The sequence below is a fragment of the Sapajus apella genome, unplaced genomic scaffold (genome assembly GCF_009761245.1).
Source record: "Sapajus apella isolate SASKATOON/1434 unplaced genomic scaffold, GSC_monkey_1.0 scaffold2, whole genome shotgun sequence".
NCBI lineage: Eukaryota > Metazoa > Chordata > Mammalia > Primates > Cebidae > Sapajus > Sapajus apella.
In genome coordinates, this window is record NW_022436942.1 from 29,343,995 (window position 1) to 29,364,736 (window position 20,742).

At 37.6% G+C, this 20,742-nt stretch overlaps 1 long non-coding RNA gene across 1 annotated transcript; it reads left to right on the plus strand.

Moving 5' to 3' along the window:
* The first annotated feature begins 462 nt into the window (after nt 1–462).
* Nucleotides 463–20,520, plus strand: LOC116562983. Its single transcript, XR_004274156.1, has 2 exons — nt 463–624; nt 20,470–20,520. It is a non-coding gene; the product is annotated as an uncharacterized LOC116562983 (long non-coding RNA).
* The last annotated feature ends 222 nt before the right edge of the window (nt 20,521–20,742 follow it).

A 20,742-nucleotide genomic window follows, 5' to 3' on the forward strand; every position in this document is an offset into this window, starting at 1 on the left:
CAAGTGGAACCCAATTAAACTAAAGAGCTTCTGCACAGCAAAAGAAACTATCAACAGAGTAAACAGCCTACAAAATGGGGGAAAATATTTGCAAACTATGCATCTGACAAAAGTCTAATATCCAGAATGTATAAATAACTTAAACAAATTAACAAGCAAAAAACCAACAACCCCATTAAAAAATGGGCAAAGGACATGAGCAGATACTTTGCAAAAGAAGACACACACATGGCTAAGAAGCATATGAAAAAATGTTCATTATCACTAATCATTAGGTAAATGCAAATCAAAACCACAGTGAGATACCATCTCACACCAGTCAGAATGGCTCTTATTAAAAAGTCAAGAAGAAGAGATGCTGGTCAGGTTGTGAAGAAAAGTGAATGATTATGCACGGCTGGGGAAATGTAAATCAGTTCAGCCACTGTGGAAGGCAGTCTGGAGATTTCTCAAAGAACTTAAAACAGAATTACCATTTGACCCAGCAATCTCAATACTGGGTATATACACCCAAATGAATATAAATAATTCTATAAAGACGCATACATTTGTGTGTTCATTTCAGCCCTATTCACAGTAGCAAAGACATGGAATCAACCTACATGTCCATTAACAGTGGACTGGGTAAAGAAAGTGTGATATATATGCACCACACTTTCTTTATCCTACTTTAATGGCTACTACACAGCCATTAAAAAAGAAGAAAATCACGTCCTTTGCTGTAACATGGAGGGAGCTGGAGCTCATTATCCTAAGCAAATTAATGCAGGAACAGAAAACCAAATATTGCATGTTACCAGTTACAAGTAGGAGCTAAATATTGAGTACACATGAACACAAAGAAGATAACAATAGACACCAAGGCCTACTTGAGGGTAGTTGGTGGGAGAAGGGTGAGTATTAAAAAAAAACTACCTGTTAGGTATTATGCTGATTACCTGGGTAACAAAACGATCTTTACACCAAATTCCCATGACACACAAGTTACTCATGTAACAAACCTGCAAATGTATCCCTTGAACCTAAGATAAAAGTTGGAACAAAAAATAATGGCTAGTAAGCATATAAGAAGTTCAATCTTAATGTATATAATAAGAAAAATATAATAAGTTTGCCAACACATTCAGAAAATATTAAGAAAAGTTATCTTCTGTATTGGGAGGCTCACAAAACACTGTAAATTGGCATAAATGAATGAATAATTGAACAAATGTATTCAAGCTTTACAAAAGCTTTTGACAGTGTATCTCAATAACCTTTAAAAAGTTTTAATCCTTTGTCCCAGTTATTCAGTTTCTAGGAACCTTATGCCAAAGACATAATCAGAGATGCAAACAGGATGTTCATCACAGTATTATTAATATTTTTAGTTTTAAAAGTTAAAAAACTGTAAATCACAAAATGGTCAATAAGTTATGATACATATATATGGTGGAATATTTTGTCACCAATATAAATGGCATATAAAAAGAATTTTTAGTGTGAAAAAACCTTATGTTTTTTGAAACAATGTTTAACTTTTGGGAAAGTAACAGTAGTACACAGAACGCCCATAAACCATTTACCCACACTTAAATTGTTTAACATTTTGTCTTTATTATTCTGTGTGTGCATAAAATATGTTTTTTTCCCACCAGAATCATTTGGGAATAGGTTGCATTTATCATGCCTCATTGCCCCTTAATACTTCAGGGTGTCTTTCCTAAGACCAGAAACATTCTCTTATATGACCACAGTATAGTTATCAAATTCAGGAAATTTAACATTGGTACAATACTTTTAATGAATCTACAGTCCGTGTTTCAATGTCAATTGTCTCAATAATGTCCTTTAGAGCAGGTTCTTCACCCCCACCTCCAACGCCCTAGTCATTAGTCCAATCTGCAATATTTAGCAGCATGCCTCTCTAGACTTGTTAATTTGGAAGAGTTCTTCAGCCTTTGTCTTTTACAACATAATATATCTGAAGAATACAGTAAATTATTTTATTGAATCTTATTTAATTTGTATTTATCCAGTGTTTCCTTATGATTAAATTCAGATTATGCATTTTTGGCTGAAATATTACATAAGTGATGGTATATTCTCAGGAGAACTTTTATTATTATTGACATTAATTTTGATTATTTGGTTAGAGTTGTCTAGTTTCTCTATCATAGCTACTTTATTTCCTTATGAAGTTAAATAATTTGCAATGAGATATTTTGAAATGCTCTAAGTATCCTATTTATCATCAAATCTTTATGCTTAGATTTAGGATCTATTGATGCTTGCCTGGATCACTTTTTATTCCCATAGTTGCAAACTGTGATTTTTCTAACTTCATCATTCTTTCTATATTTATTATCCTTTAACTATAATAAATATATTTCATTTTTTATCTATTCTCTCATTCTCTTTCTGTCTCTCTCTCTCTTTGTCTCTCTTCAGTTAGAACTCATAGATTCTGATTTTTTTCAATGGATTATAATCTATCAGTTTATTATTTATTTATGTATTTTGAGACAATGTCTTCCTCTGTTGTCCAGGCTGGGCTGCCGTGGTGCAATCTTAGCTTACCACAACCTTCACCTCCTGGGTTTAAGCAGTTCTCCTGCCTCAGCCTCCAGTAGTAGCTGGAATTACAGGCATGTGCCACAACATCTAGCTAATTTTTGTATTTTTAGTAGACAGGGATTCACCATGTTGGCCAGGCTGGTCTCAAACTCCCTACCTCAGGTAATCCACCTGCCTCGGCCTCCCAGAGTGCTGGGATTACAGGCATGAACTACCACATCCAGCCTATTTTGATGATTAAGGTAACTCTTGTGTCTTCTTGACATGCCCTGTCAACATCAATTGTTTTTAGTGTTTTCTTAATTTATGGTACAACTAGATGTTCCAGGTTTATCTTATCCCTTCTCTGTGCCAGCCCCAGAACTGGCCATTTCTCCACGGAGCCCTGTGGAAGGTAAGGATCCAGGGCTCCATGGAGAAATGGCCAATTCTAGGGTTGGCACAGAGAAGGTATAATATTTCTAAATATAATAATTTCTTGTATTTAGAAATCAAGATCTGGGTGCTAAATATATTCATCACTGTTGGGTTAGCATTGCTTCTAAGCTTTTTCAACAAGCAGAAAAATATTCAATGTCTTATATTTTTCATATGTTGGAAATCTCAGCTCTAGTGTATATATTTTAGAAACGAGTTGATAGTAAAATCTTCTACTCCTTTTAGCTCCAAAATGTTGTCTTTCCCCTTCCCCAATCCATACTTGTATCTCACTTCTTCTACAGCTAGAGCTTTGGCCTCCAACATCAATCCATTTACTCATTTGCTCAAATATACAATACATGCAAAAGTCTGAGATTTGTTATACCCATATGATGATGAAAAACAAACCTACTAAAAAGAATTTAACCTTAGGTCATTCTTTTTCCTTCTTCATACTGAGAGTATGTATACCAGGTTTCTAATGCTACATTACAAATTATTACACACTTAGCAACTAAAAACATCCATTTATTGCCTCACAATTCTCCAGGCTAGAAGTCTGAGCACAAAGCATCTGGGTTCTCATGATCTTGTAAGGTTGAAATCAAGATGTTATCCATGTTGTGGCTCTCACGTGGAGTTTGGGGTCCTCTTCCAAGCACATTTAGGCTATTGACTGATTCCATGCAGTTGTAGGCACAAAGACCTACTTTCTCAATGGTTGTCAACTGAGGGCTATTTTCCATTCCCCTAAAAGCCACCTGCCACTCTCTGCCACATTGTCAGTTTGCTCTTCCAAGGTCAGGAGAATCCTGTAGCGGGTAGTCTGTGGGCAATCTGCTCTGAGGAAATTTTAAGCAACATAACATCATAATGGGAATGAGTATCCCATCACTTTGCCCACATGGAGCAACTATCCCATCATATTCATAGATTCCTACAATACTCCAAGGGAGGGATCTTATAGGGTTTATACACCAGGGTGTGGGAATCTTGGGAGCTGCCATGGTTTGACTGTTCCTTCCAAAACTCATGTTGAAATGTAATTCCCAGTGCAACAGTGTTAGGAGATAGGGCTGAATGGGAGCTATTTAGGTCATAAGGGCTCCACCTCGTGAACTGATTAGTTTCAACATCACAGGAGCAGGTTAGTTATTTCAGGATGGGTTATCATAAATCAGGTGCAGTGCCTCGTGCTTTTCTCTTTTGCATGTGCCCCACTCTTCTTCCATGGGATGAGGCAGCCTAAAAGCCTTCACCGTATGCCTGGCCCTTGATACTGGACTTCCCAGTCTCCAAAACCATGAAATACATAAATTTCTGTTTATCATAAATTACCTAGTCTGCAGTATTCTGTTATAGCTACAGAAGATGGACTAAGACAGAAAGTTGCTGTTGAGAAGTGGGGTTGTTTCTATAACAGATACCTAAAATGAGAAAGCAGCTTTAGAACTGGATAATGGATAGAGGTTAAGAGAGTTTGAAGGAACAGGCTAGAAAAAGCCTGTATTGCCAAAAACGGATCATTAAAGTTGATTCTAGTAAGGGCTAAGAGGGGTCAGAGCTGGAGCTGCCACAGAGAGCCCCCACTAGGGCAGTGCTAAATGGAGCCCAGAGACTGGGACCGCCGCCACCAAGACCCCAGAACATAAGGTTACCAGCATTCAACCCCAGCCTAAGAGAGCTGCAGGAATAAGACTCCAACCCATGAAAGCTGCTGGTGTCCTTGCCCCAGTGTGCACAGGATGTAGGACATGGAGATAAAGATGATTCTGAAACTTTAAAACTTAAATGATGTTTTCCCTGTTGGGTTTTGAACCTATACTTAGAGCCTGTTACTCCTTTCTTCTTCCCTGTTTCTCCTTTTTGGTATGGGAATGGCAGTCCCAGGCCTGTCTCACCATTGTATTTTAGAAGTCTATAATTTGTTTTGATTTCACAGGCTTATAGCAGGAGATAAATTTGCCTCAAGGTGAATCATGCCTTGAGTCTCACATATCTAATTTAGATGAGACTTTAGACTTTGCATCTTTGAGGTGATGCTGGGACAAGTTAAGAGGTGGGGCTGAATGGGAGGTGTGAAGGGCAGGAGGGCTGTGCTCTCTTGAATAGATTAATGTCGTTATCTCAGGGGTAGGTTAGTTATCCTGAGAAGTGGTTGTCACAAAGCCAGCAGGCTCTTCACTTCCTTGAAGTTTTCTCTTTTGTATGCCATTGCTTGTCCTGAAACCCAAAGGTCTTTACCAGATGCCATCCCATGGGTATTGGACTTCCCAGCCTCCACACTGTGAGCTAAATAAGTTTCTATATATTATAAATTACCCTGCCTGTGGTTCTGTTACAGCAGCAGAAAACAAACTAAGCCAGGAACCATCCTAGAATTCTGCCTATTACAGTACATGTCAAAATATGTAGTTCAAAAGCAACTTTTATTAGGTCTATTTTCATCAACAATCTTTGAGTTTGGTTATGTTATTTATTTGAAATACCGTGGATTCCATTGTTTATGTTTGCATTCAGTTTTATAAATTCTTCCCCATCTTTGTTTGATTTATTTTGAAAAACATACAGAACATTAGCATGCTTTCAAAATAAAAACTATATAAAACCATATACACAATGAAGTGTTACTTTCTCTTCAATCTATTCCATTGCATTTCCTCTACCCCAATGGGCAAACAATTTTATTTAGCTTCTCATTTATCATTCCTGTTATTTTTGCAAAACTAATTTCAAAAATAAATAAAGGTTATTTTCTTATTCCCTTCTGTTTCTTGCAAAAAGGTAGCATACTATAGATACTGTTTTGTGTCTGGTAGAAGGCCTCTCTGGCCCCACCCCCCAGCCACATGGAAGGAGCTTAACTTCCTTACGTGACTCAGCACAATGCCCCCGACTGAAGGAACTCCAGCCCCTTCCGCCTAGCAACCACCTAACCAATCATCACCTGCCTCTTTAGCTCCCGCCCAGCAAACTTCCTGCCCAGCAAACTTCCTGCCCAAATCCTGACCAATCACCATATGCCCTATCAACCTCCTGCCCACTCAACTTCCCGTTCGGCAAACTCCCCGCCCGGCAACCGGGACTAACCAATCATCACCCGCTGCCACTGCTCTCCCACCGCCCCAGGCCCTCTGCCCCTATAAAACCGACCGAACAAGGAAAGCGCGCGCGATTCTTCCCTTCCCGCTTGAGTCGCCCGGAGATCCCAATAAAGTCGGTACCGGTCACCATGCGTCCTGCCTCATGTCTACTGGGTGCCTGCCTCCGTGGGTTGGGGTCCCACAACCAGAGGTCACACATTTTGTAGTTAACATATCCTAGAAATCCATATAAATCTACAGAGATACTCCTCTTTTTAAAAATACATAGATGCATGATACTACATTATATGCTTGGTTTGAACAGTTGGTCCCCTTTGAGTGACCCAAACTCAGTGAGTGGCACAAGAGAAGGTTATAGACTGTTTATACCTTTAGGTTACAGTTCACTATGTACACAGAAACTTTTAGGCTGAACTTAAAATACATAAGGAGGCAGCTTTAGGCTAAAGTTGATTTAACAGTATGATGAATTGATTAAATTTTATCTTTAACAGAATTTTCAATTACATGGAGAAATGCACCCAGTAATGATAATTCAAAAAGAGGATGGTATAAAATTGTTCAATATCCCTATGTTGACAACAAAAAAAAAAGTCAAACTCTGTAAAATATTTTAAGATTTAAGAGGCTTATTGTGAGCCAGATATGAATGATCATGGCCTGAGGCCGTTTCAAGAGGTTCTAAGAACATGTGCCCAAGGTGGTTGGGTTACAGCTTGGTTTTATATATCACTCAATGCATGTGAGGTATACATTGGCTTGGCCCGGAAAGGTGGGACAGCTCAAAGTGGGAAGGGCCTAAGAGTTAAGTTTATCATCTGAAGACCTGGAATCAATAGAAAAGAGAGTCTGGGTTAAAATAATGGGTTGTGGATACCAAGGGTCTTAAGAAGTCCACAGGTGGCCACCCTTAGAAATAATAGATAGCAAATGTTTCCTATTCACACCTGTAAAAGGGGCTACAATCTCAGGTTAATCTTCAGGATTTCAGAGCCTGGAAGGGAAAAGATCTAAGTATGTTAATAGAGATTCTTTACAGATGCAAACCATCCTCCACAAAAGATGGCTTTGCAGAGCCATTTCAAAATATGGCAAAAAAATATATTTTGAGGTTTTTCAGTCTAGTTAAAAAAAAAAATCTTGAGATAAAATATTTTGATTTCCACTTTAACCTGTCATGTAATGTTACGCCAGAGTCAGATTGGAAAGGAAGCCACATTGTGTAGGGTTAAATAAAACTCATCTGGTGAGATTTTTATGGTTTGCAGGGTGTGACTCTCCAGGCCCTTAGATAGGAATTTGGGCAAAAGAGAAAAAAGATCAGAATTTAGATCTCACCAACATGCATATATAGAAACATGTTATCATTAGAAGGAAATGTACCAAATATCACAAATATTTATGCCTGGTTAATAATGTTATAGGGAATTTTTTTTCTCCAATGTGCTTCTCGTATTTTCTATAATGAACATATATAAACAGAAAAAAGCAGTACCCATACTTTAATTTTTTAAATAAAAATTAGACTTGGCCCTGCTTTTTTTTCTTTGTAGCCTGAGAAAGAGATTTAGAAAATACATGTTTAGTTATAGTAAACCTAGAACAGGATCAATACATGCTTTTTCTCCCTCTTCTCTTTGCATATCCTCTATGTCTCTTCTCATGGTTTTTCTCTCTTATCTTCTCATTCCCCATGTCTAACACAGCAGTAAAATGCATGCAGAAAATGAGCAAGCCTTCCACAGCATAATATTTTATTACTGCAAGAGCTACGGGTTAATTTGTTCTTAAAACACCACTGTCAGTTATGACAAGAACTCAGAGACCACAATGCTAATGGATAATGTAAAGCCCTCTGGCATACCAAATACTCCTTCGCTCTTAGCTAACAGTCTTGAAACAAGCAACAGGAACCCTATTACAAGGCTTTCTCTGTATTATCCTAGAGGGTGTAAAATTCCAGGTCCCTTCATTTTAGCAGCTGAGTAGTCAGGAAAGAATTATTGCTTCCTTTATTTTATGGCCCTAGTGAGTCTCCAGGATGTGCAACTGAAAAATCAATACCAGATGGCTCAGTAGGAGACAGGTCTAATGGTTTTGTGTTGTTCTCAATCTCCCCAAGAGGAAAGCTATACAGTGGGTTACTCAGGATTGTCATATCCAGTGGTTAGTAACATTTGTTCAGTGTTCACAGTGTGCTGAGGTCTGTCTTACACACCTTGTCTCATGAAATCATCACTGCAACCCTATATGGTAGGTATGATTATTATGTCATATATATCATTCACGTCATAGCTGAGGCATAAATAGCTTTCATTAAATCAGACACCCTGGAGGTGGCAGAATCAGAATTTGAACACATACTTTTTTGGACTCCAATGTCAGTGCTTTGAAGTCTATTTTGATGCCATTGGGTGAAATGTTGGTACCAAGAAACGAGTTAACATCTCAGTATGTCAGTGAAATCTACGATGTATCCAGATAGGGCAAAGTCTTCTTTGAATATGTTTTCTAGCAGCCTTTCTCAATGGGATTTTCACAAGAAAATTAAACTACCAAAAACTGATTTGAATATTATCATCTCATTTTTTTCCAAGGAGAATGGCATATAACTAATATTCTAGATGCAAATGAGAGACATTAATTCATTATATTCAATAGATGCCTTAAGGCATCAGGGCTTATGTCTTTTTTCCTCCCTCTCTCTCTCTCCCAAGTTTGCAAGGGTAACAAGGATACACTGCAATTATCAGCTGAATTTTCCCCAGTTCCATTAACAACACTTGAAGGAGGTCTTTTACTCAGGACTTTATATTGCTGACAAAAGGATAAATGCTATATTGTATACTGTTACTCCACTACCAACCTAAGCAACCACTTACAACACAACAGACTACAAATAAGATACGGAGTGCTTCTGGTATTCACTTTAATCCTTCATTGTTAAGGGATAGTCAATTAAATTCTGAGCTTGGAGGACCAGAAGAGAATTTCCTCACCTTACCCTTTGCCCTGTGTGTGTGTGTGTGTATTTTTTTTTTTTTGAGACAGGGTCTCACTTTATCACCCAGGCTGGAGGAGTGCAGTGGCCCCATCTTGAACACTGGGCTCAAGTGACCCTCCCACCTCAGCCTCTCAAGTACCTGGACCCACAGGCAGATACCACCATGTTCAGCTAATTTTTGTACTTTTGTAGAGATAGAGTTTCACCATGTTGTCCAGGCCAGTCTCAAACTCTTGGGTTTAAGCGATCATCCCACCTCAGCCTCCCACATGTTGGGATTACAGCTGTGAGCCACCATGTATGCCAATCCTCTTTTTTAAATTTGTCTTGTCTTTGCTTGGTGATACTTTCTGGAGTTCTGCTCTCCCTATTGGAGGGGGATTTACACATTACTAATTATGTTAATACAATTACTCAGAGTTCAAACTTTACAAAATCTTCATGGAAGCTAATTTATATCTCTAACAAGTATTGCTTCTGACTTGTTAGTCATGAAATAATGGCACTTGGAGTAGCGTGTTCGGATAGTGGTGCATACTCTGTAGTTTGTTTGGATAGTAATGCATGTTCTGTAAATTCCAAATAACTAGGACTTCCTTTTTAATTTATCTCTCTTTCTTTCTTACTGTCCCTTAATCTCACTCTTTCATTTTTCCAAAGAGATCAATGATCAAGTGAAGTGTGAGATGAAAAAGTCTTTCCTTTTGATACGATGTCCCCATAACTTAATGAGTGTCATTGTTCATGGTTAGATGTGACTATTTGGTTGCTTCATGCTGGCTTTCATTTAAGCAAATCTATCATAGATAGCTATCAATGATTGATGTTCCAGAAAATATGCTCATGCTAGATAGTTTGATGCCAAAGAATGTCTTTTTTTCAGTAAATATGAAATGTTTCAATAATATTTGCTTTTTTGTAGAAATGTAAAAAGTATGCATTTCATGAAGTGTTTTCAAGAAAGTTTATAGGACGTCATAGTCTGTAACTTGGCTTGCAGGGTCTAAATCCCAGCAACATCAGTGACAAAATGAAAAGTATCACAGGGCATGCCAAATTCTCTTGTTTTTCACCTTTGGATACCCCATATAGTAGAATGATGCCAGGGTTCCTGAACTATTTCTTTGACTCACCCTCTATTAAACCTCCAGTCACGTGGGGCTGGTGATTAAGAGCATGGGCTTTAGACTCAGAGCACTCAAGCACAGCTCCACCATTCCTAGGTAATTATACTGAGGCAGAAGAATAGGGTCTGGAGGCAGGGAACCTAAAGACTTCCCAGAACTAAATCAAACAGAAAAACCCCACCTCTGCACCCAAGTAAATAACTTTGAAACTTCACTTCAGCTATGGCGGGAAACATCCTCTTCATTTGCATAGGATGTACACCAAGCAAATCATCTTGTAACTTCACTTCATCCTCTTCATTTACACACAGCGTTCACCAAGTTACAAGTGGAAAACCTCTAGAGGGTAATAATATTTAAATCCTAGAAAATTCTGTAACTGGTGCTCTTGAGCCACTTGCTCTAGCCCACTCACACTCTGCGGAGTGTACTTTAGTTTCAATAAATCTGTGTTTTCCTTTCATTGCTTTGTGCATTTTGTCCAATTCTTTGTTCAAAACACCAAGAATCTGGACACGCTTCGCCAGTAACAATACTACCACCCAGGTGTGCTGTGAGAGTAAAGGAAACAAGAGGTCACTAAGCACAGTATGTGGCACAAAGGCATACTAATAATTATTCTAGTTTTTTTACCATGATTGATATTTATTGAGTACACAATGAATGCCAAACATGATGCTAATAACTTCTATGGATCATCTTATTTACTCCTCACAACCACCTTATGAAGAAGATTCCGTTCTATTTTCATTCCATAGGTGAGAAAACTAAGATGAAGAAAAGTTAAGCAACTTGTCCAAAGTCACACAGCCTGTGTAAAAGTCTGGATACCAACTTAGGCAATCTGACTGTACTGCTCTACGCTCTTCTGCTAAATAAAAAACTCTTAGTAAAGAATGATAATACCTCTGTGATCCTTGCAAGTACCTTAAAGGACTGCACATTTAAGCACAAGTTCCTAATTTAAAGAACTAAACTCAGAAGCCTTTCAATGTTGCTGATTGTCAGAGTTAAGTGACTAAAGCATCATCCATAATCAGCTGCCACTATTCTTGGGAAGGTAAAGCTTGGCAAAAAATAGTTTCCCACCAAGAACAATGAGCTCATTATCTTTGAGATTAGGAAGTGTAAACTGCTTAAATCTTCTTTCAAGGACTATAATCTCTCTCCCAAATTTTCATCATTCTTAGTGTGGTTGCAAGGAAATTTTATTCATCCTAATGGCACAGGGCACACAGGTCTGTGGTTCCATATGCGATCTTTTGTGCTTTGAAATGTTTCTAGGATTTGTTTGATTAGGTATGGCAAGGCTTGCCGCAGGAGAAAAGACTGTTATGAAGGAAGAAGTTTATATTCACCCTAGAAACAAAAGGCGTGACACACCATGCAAGGCCACTTGGGAAGTACAAAAGTTGGTCAGGGGGCAAAGGGAGCAAGAGGAAAGCATGGAAAAGAGCCTTTTTTTGTGGTTTTCACAGGAAGTAAATGGCGAGGCAGTGTAAACAGGTTTAAGATTGGCTCGTTTGACTAATCTGGCAGGCTCTCCAACATTGGGACTGCTCCTAGTTAGCTGATACGTGCCCCTGGGATAAATAAGGCAGTACTACAGTGGCTTGGCCCAGTAGGGGAGGTAGTTCAAGGTATGGGTCCTGGATTGGTCTATTTGCATTTGAAGAACAGACTCTTGGGCAAGTGTTTTCTGTCTCCAGGATTTAGCTGACCCTGGGAGGAGCAGACTCCTCGGTGAGCAGGGTCCCAACACGTCAACATAGCATAACATACAGATAGGAAAAAACATAATTAATATACTCTAGTGAACATGTCTTATCCCATTTGTCTCCAGCATTGTCCTTGGTCCCTAACTATTTCCACTCTTGAAGTGTCTGGAACCTAGGCCACCAAGCTTGATACGAGCTTGTTTGCTTCATGACAGTCCAGCTTTCTCCCTGGCTGACTAGGCCCCAGTCTCTGCTATTCTTTATACTGATGATTCTTTCATTTTAACGACAACTCCTATGCAACCCAAGCTTATGCAGGTGATTAGCAAAGGGGTTGAGAGAAATGGCAATAGGAAAGCAGCTTGTGTCCATTTGGAATCACTGAGAAGGTTACATTACAGAATGTCTTCATGCCAATAGCATTCAGTTGCAGTGGAGTCAAAATGGCAGCATGATGTGTTTAGGTAGAAAAAGGGTCTGGGCCAGCACCCCTAAATTTTCAGCAGCTCCTGTTTGACATTGAAGAGATCCAGAAGTTTACTAGTGTCCACTATGAGGGTGAGAAGAAAGAATGTTACTTGGGGTAGAAAAGAAATATCAAGTGACTTTTTTGCACATCAGAGATGCAGTGTGTAAATTGCCAACTCCAATCTACAGAGACTATTTGGTAATAATAATTTTGAAAATAATAACAAAATAGATAAACTTCTAGGTAGGCTGATCAAAATCAAAAGTGACAAAACAGCAATATAAGGAATTATAATAGTTTTATAAAAATAATTCAAATGTATAGATAATTTTATTCCAATAAAATTTTAAAATTTCAGTGAAATGGTCAGTTTTCTAGGAAAAAAAGTTATCAAATAACTCTTTAAATGTGTCAGAAATCTTCCTACCTCAGGGTTGTTTAACTTCTATTTCCTCTGCCTGGTATATTCTTCACCCAGGTGGCTGAAGAGCTAGGCTCCCTCACTTTCTGCAGGCTTGTTTCAAATTTGCGTTTTTATGAAGACTTCTTTGGCCACTCAACTTAAATTTGAGCAACTTAAAATTGTTAGAGAGTTCATATTTGAGTTCAAATTTGAGCAACTTAAATTAACAAGTTAAAAGTGTTAGTTCATATTTATTTTTTCTTGTTCTTTTCTTTAACAATGATCACTGTATAACATACTATAAATGTTACTTATTAGTCATAATTGTTAGCCAATTCCTTCAATGTAATCTATGAAGGCAAAGAGTTCCTTAAAATTTGTTTTATTTACTGCTGTACTTCTATTGCCTGTCACATAAGAAGTACTCAATAAGTACTTGCTAAATGAATTAATTTAAAAGTCCCAAAATTGCCATGTTGAATTAAATTTGTGTGTGACCAACTATATTCATGCTAGAAAGGCAAGGGTGATTTAAAAATTAGGAAATCCTATAAAATTAAATCATATTTACCATATTAAGAGATTGACAGAGAAATGCCATGTGTTCCTCTCAATAAAGCAGAAAAACCAATTCAACAAATGTATATAGATGGCAACTTCACCTACCTAATCAAGTGAATCTACGAAATACTGGCAGCAAATATTAGTCAAAATGGTAAAACTTCAGAAGCATTTATATTAAAATAAGAAATAAAATAAGGATACCCACAGTCATTTTACTCTCCAGTATTGTACTAGCATTCCTAACCAAAGGAATAATAAGAGGAAAAAAGAGATATAAGGTATAAGGATTGAAAAAAAGAGACAAAATTTTCATCAGTAGACTATATAATTATCTTCCTAGAAGAAATCTAAAGACCTTCAGGTAACTTGTAAAATTAAAGGAATGCGGAAGATTACCCAATCTAAGACTGATTGACAAAAAACAACATTATACTTAAATAACAGCAAGAATGATTAGAAAATATAACACAATTATTTGAAAAATTGGTCAAGACATTTATGGAGAATATTACAAAACTACATAAAAATACATAAAATAAACAGAGTACAAATACAAAAATATAATTAGGATACATACACTTGATGATGCCAAACTTCAGGAAAAGGGAAAAGAATGGGCCTGGTTAAGAAAACACACAGAATTTTAAAAAGAAAAGAAAATCTGAAGAAAATAAAAGTTAACATTTGTTCATTTTGGTGGTGAACATTTATCATAGATATTCATTACATTTCCTGTATTGTGGGACCTCTCCAAATATAAATAAATTAAGGGAGTGATCTCATTAATCTAAAAAAAGGATCTTGTGAAAAATATTAATATCTTCATTGATTACTGAAACGATTACCATTTGCCTTGGCATGCCTAGGCAGATGTCCCAAAACTTGTATTCTCAGCCTTCTGCTGACCTATTTGGCAAGATATTTTTGCCCAACATTAAAGAAAGACTTTTACTGGAAATGACTCAAAATTCTATGGCACAGTGAGGCAGTCTTACCTGTTTTCAGAATCTTGAGTTCTTTTTCTATTTTGAATTATGGGAAATTCTAGTGTGTGGAGAGAGACTTTATGAGGTTGGTTTTATTTCACATAATTGTTCCAGAGTTTATGCACTCTTCGGAAGATGCTTTTTGAGTTAATTTATATGTTAATAACTACCATCCAAAGGGCAAATGATATACAAATTATTAAACCAGTCCACCTGCATAGTCCCATTTTTTTGGACAATTACTTTTTACAAATAATACCAATCAGACAACTATAATTAGTTTGTGTCCTGCTAATAGAGATCTGATAGAGAGCTAGCAATCACAGAAATGATTATCTGAGGCTATAAGGAAGACTGTTTCTTAGAATGTCTTATAGGCATAGGTTTTACTTAAATAACAAGAAAATTACCAGTTTACTTAATGAGAACAATGTAAAAGTTTTGATCTAATATGTCAACATTTTGGTTTACTTTTTATTCACTGATCTACTTTATAACAACTCTCAATATGATACTGCTTCTGTGTATATAGGAGTTGGGCAAACTCAGATGTGACCATTAAAAAAGAATATTCTAAACAGGTATCAAAGTGGGGAGGGGAATAAACACAGAGTCTTTTTCTCTAACCCTTTTCTGAATGGTTTAGCTTTGAAACAGAGCCACAGTTCAGCAAAACTATGAGACAAACAAACTGATGTGCATTTGGTGCCCTTCTACCTCTTTTTGTGCCTCTCCTTTCTTCTCTTCCATTGTAATTCATACTCCCATGGTGTGTAGCACTGTCCTTCATTGTATTCCATAGGATTCAACAGCACCCAGGGCATCAAAATGACACTTCCTACCTCCCCTCACATCAGAATCCTATTTCTGTAATACTGCACTCTGAGGCATTGGCTCTGGAATAAAGTAATTCCTTGCTAACTTGCTAATGACTAGTGATGATTCTATATGGACCTCTGCAGAGAACAACTCTACAGGAACTGTCTAGAGTTCCTCTAATTGTTCTATGGGCCTACTCACACATCCCATCTCTCCTGGTAATGCCAGCACCATTCAGAGACCCAAAAGGCTGCAGGGTCATGGAGCAAACTGTGTGCCAAACTCAGCCCTGTTGACTTTGTCTTCTCGAGTATTTCAGAGGACATGGCAATAAAACAGTCACAGATAAATTATAATACTGGAAAAATAATTTCTGTGACTCAAAGCCTGAAGAGCACTCTGGATGTCATAATAATTCTGTAAAGTCTACCAAGCCTTCAGAGGGGATAATCCTGGGATTTAGAGGAGGGTGACATAGTATAGTTAATGACAGTTCCAGGAAGTCACTCCTTTGCAAATAACATTAGACAAACCACTCTGATATCTTGCAAGCAGATAGCAGTCAGAAAGAGTATGGGGAAAAAAAAGGTTTTAAAGTGGATATTGGAAAATGAAATGGTTCTTTTTAAGTCTTAAAAACTTAGGCACCATCTCCCTAGAATTCAGAATAAAGCCTAGATACCTAAAGTCTATTTGTTTTTTAAGCTTCAGTTAAAGACTTTAGAGCCTTCGAGAATTAAATCCAGAGCAAATCCAGAAGGAGGATTATATGGTAAATATACAGATATTTGGAATGAAGGTGGGGTTTTTTTTGTCCTTAGAAATAATTATGTACATGAAAGAGGACTGACTAGTAAATGGACACAGATTGATTCTACTACTAAAACTATCCAGGGTCAGGCACAGTGGCTCACGCCTGTAATTCCAGCACTTTGGGAGGCCGAGGCAGGCGCATCACCTGAGGTTGGGAGTTCAAGACCAGCCTGGCTAATCCCAACTCTACCAAAAATACAAAAATTAGTTGGGTGTGGTTATACACACCTGTAGTCCCAGCTACTAGGGTGACTAAGGCAGGAGGATCACTTGAACCCAGAGGCAGAGGTTGCAGTAAGCCAGGATCACACCACTGCATTTCAGCCTGGGTGACAGAGGGAGACTACATCTCAATAAATAAATAAATAAATCTGAAATATTTTAGTTTCCTTCTGGGGTGTGCGTGTGTGTGTGTGTGTGTGTTTAATGAAAACAAACTATAAAGTGAATAGGAATTTTAAAAAATCTAAATGACTTTAGTTTCCTCTGTTAGAAAGCCACACCTAATTTATACTGCAACCTTTCATTCTGTGATGTGAGTAAATAAATATTGAAAATAAACTGCCATTAGGGAGCAATGTCTTCTACAGCTCCTTCTGAGAAAAGAGGAAATAAACTGTGAAGAGGATCAGAACATGTCACCCCAAAATATAACACTTTGGCATGTTTATTATTTTGAACTGAAAGCCACTGAGAAACAGCAGTAGGAAGGACTGTCTTTCTCTTTTCTACCTTAAGGAAGAGCATACATATCCCATGAGAAAGGTGACCTCCCTATACCAGGAGGAGGAGAACATTCTTATCACTAAAGGCAAGCCTTACTATTAATAAAATATCTCTTATCATACAGTAGTTTCCCCATATATTTTCTAGTTACTTTCCCACACTTCCCCACCCGTAACCCAAACCTCTTTTTCCTTTGCTTTGTCATGTCTCCATTATTTATTGCTCTTTGTTAGAATGATATATAAGACCCTGGTACTAACTGCTTCCTTAGAAGTTTCCCTTCATTCTATGAAACCCCCTGCAACCACTTAAAAATACTAACATCAAATCAAATCTGTATGCTTTTTCTCCTATTAACCTGTCCTTTGTCAGTCCAATTCATAGGCCACAGCAGCAGAACCTAAGACAATAGAGTAGAAGTCTTTCCTCCCCCACAACTACAAATATAAGAGATTTAGATGTGAGCTTCAAGTTATCTCTGGAAATTTTTTTAAAGAGGACAAGTATTGACCCATATTTCTGTGCTCATGAAGTCCTTACCTTACCAAAAATTTTTAGCTTGTGAAGAAAACTAAGACCAACCAGCTTAAAAAAATTTTGTTGTTGTCTCATGTAACTGAAAAGCAAAGTTGGGTTTAGCCATAACTAGATCATGGAACTTAAAAACTGTCATTGGGACTTAATTTCTCCATCTTTCCAACTCATGGTTCTATCTTTTTCTTTGTTGATTGTGCTTTTAGGCAGACTTTCCCCTTATGACACCCAGACGGCTCTCCAGCCCCTCCAAACTCACATCTCTGCCAGCATGACAACCCTAGAAGAAAAAGCAGTTTTATTTTTCTATTGTCCCTATAAAAACTCCAGGATTGGGTCTCATTAAACCAACATGTAACTAAAGATTAAGCACTATACCATCGTGGAATTAGCATGGTGACCAAGAATGTACCAAGTGGGGTAACAATGAGTGGCTAAATCTAGTTATTTGCCATTCTTTGGATCTGAGGGTGGGTCACCTCTACACTAACCACATAGTTTGAGGATAAGAGGAAGGTGGTTCCCCAAAGGAAAAGGAAAATGCTGCTACCAAAAGAACAAGCAAATGCTGAAGAGATAAAAACAATAGAAGTTCGCCACTTTCCCACATGCTTTGTAATCCCCAACTACCTTTTAAGATCCCAAACAAATCTTTCTTTCTCCACTAATACCCTGTCCCAAAATACCATTGGACATACATATTTAGCAACTGCAATAATTAGTACTACCCAGGACATCTCAGTCATTGTTATCTTATACCACAATGAAATACCATCTCACACCAGTCAGAATGGTTATTATTTAAAAAGTCAAAAAAGATAGGTGTGGCAGCTTGCACCTGTAATCCCAGCATTTTGGGAGGCCAAGGTGGATGAATTGCTTGGGCCTTGGAGTTTGAGACCAGCCTGGGCAAAATAGGGAGACCCCATCTCTACAAGAAATAAAAAAAAAAAAAATTAGCGTGGCACAGTGGCGTGTGCCTGTAATCCCAGCTACTCGGGAAGCTGAGGTGGGAGGATCACTTGAGCCCAGATGTTGAGGCTACAATAAGGTGAGATCATGCCACTCCACTCCAGCCTGGGTGACAGAGTGAGACCCTGTCACCAAAAGAATAGTTAAAAAATAATGAATGTTGGCAAAGTTGTGGAGAAAGGGGAATCCCTATATGCTGTTGGTGGGAATGTAAACTTATTCAGCTGCTTAAAGTAGTTTAGAGACTCCTCAAAGAACTGAAAATTACCATTAGACCCAGAAACCTCTTTATTGAATATATACCCGAAGGAAAATAAATCGTTCTACCACAAAGACACCTGTACTCATATGCTTCCAGCTTTTCAACATTCAGTTGGCTATGGGTTTTTCATAGACAGCTTTTATTATTTTAAGGTATGTTCCTTCAATGTCTAGTTTGTTGAGGGTTTTTAACATGAAGGGATATTGAATTTTATCAAAAGGCTTTTCTGCATCTATTGAGATGCCTTGTGTTTTTTTCTTTTTGTAGTTCTGTTTATGTGGTAAATCGCATTTATTGATTTGCTTTTGTTGAACCACGCTTGCATCCTAACAATAAAGCCTACTTGATGGTGGTGGCTTAGCTTTTTGATATGTTGCTGGATTTGGTTTGCTAGTATTTTGTTGAGGATTTTTGCATCAATGTTCATCAAAGATATTAGCCTGAAGCTTTCTTTTTTGTTGTGTTTTTGCCAGGTTTTGGTATTAGAATGATGCCGGCCTCATAGAGTGAGTTACTGAGGAGTACCTCCTCCTCCCATTTTTGGAATAGTTTCACTGGGAATGGTATCAGATTTTCTTTATACATCTGGTAGAATTTGGCTATGAATCCTTCTGATCCTGGGCTTTTTCTGATTTGTAGGCTTTTTATTACTGACTCAATTTTGGAACTCACTGTTGATCTGTCCAGGGATTCAATTTCTTCCTGGTTCAGTCTCGAAATTAGAGATGACACAAACAGAAAAGCATTCCATGCACATGGATAGAAAGAATCAATATTGTTAAAATGGTCATACTCCCCAAAGGAATTTACACATTCAATGCTATTCCCATCAAACAACCAATAACATTCTTCATAGAATTAGAAAAAAAAACTATTTAAAAATTCATATGGAACCAAAAAAAGAGACTGAATAGCCAAGGTAATCCTAAGCAAAAAGAATAAGACTGGAGGCCTCATATTACCCAACTTCAAACTATACTACAAGGCTACAGTAGCCAAAACAGCATGATACTGGTACAAAACCAGACACTTAGGCTGACGGAACAGAATAGAGAACCCAGAAATAAAGCTGCACACCTGCAACTATCTGATCTTCAATAAGGCTGACAATAACAAGCAATGGGGAAAGAACTCCCTACTCAGTAAATGATGCTGGGACAACTGAACAGTTATATGCAGAAGGTTGAAACTGGACTCCATATTTATACCATATACAAAAATCACTTCAAGACGTATTAAAGACTTAAATGTAAAAACTAAAGCTACAAACGCCATGGAAGATAGGAAATACTATTCTCAACATAGGACCTAGTAAAGATTTCATGATGAAGACTCCAAAAACAATTGCAACAAAGAGAAAAATTGACAAATGGGACCTAATTAAACTAAAGAGCTTCTGCACAGCAAAAGAAACTATCAGCATAGTATACAGGCAACCTACAGAGTGGGAGAAAATATTTGCCAACTATGCATCCTACAAAGATCTAATATCGAATTTATAAGGAAATTCAACAAATCAATAACAAAAAAAAAAAAAAAACCACAAAGACAATCCCATTAAAAAGTGGGCAAAGGACATAAATAGATCATTTTCAAAGGAAGACATGCATGTGGCCAACAAGAATATGAAAAAATTCCTCAACATCACTTAATCATTAGAGAAATGCAAATCAAAGCCACAATGAGACACCATCTCATACCAGTAAAAATGACTATTACCAAAAAAGTCAGAAAATAACAGATGTTGGTGAGGTTGTAGAGAAATGGGAACACTTACATACGGCTAGTGGGAATGTAAATGAGTTTAGCCATTGTGAAAAGCAGTTTGATGATTTCTCAAAGAACTTAGAATTACCATTTGACCCAGCAATTTCATTATTGGGTATATACACATTCTACCATAAAGACACATGTATGCGTATGTTCATTGCAGCACTATTCACAATAGCAGAGACATGGAATCAACATATATGCTTATCAACAGTGTAACAGATAAAGCAAATGTGATACATATATACCATGGAATATTAGGCAGCCATAAAACAATGAGACATTTGCAGCAACATGGATGGAGCTGGAAGCCACTCTCCTAAGCAAACTAACACAGGAACAGAAACCCAAATGTTGGCCGGGTGTGGTGGCTCATGCATGTAATCCCATCATTTTGGGAGGCTAAGGCAGGTGGGATCACTTGAAGTCAGGAGTTCAAGACCAGTCTTGGCAGCATGGTGAAACCCCATCTCTACTAAAAATATAAAAATTAGC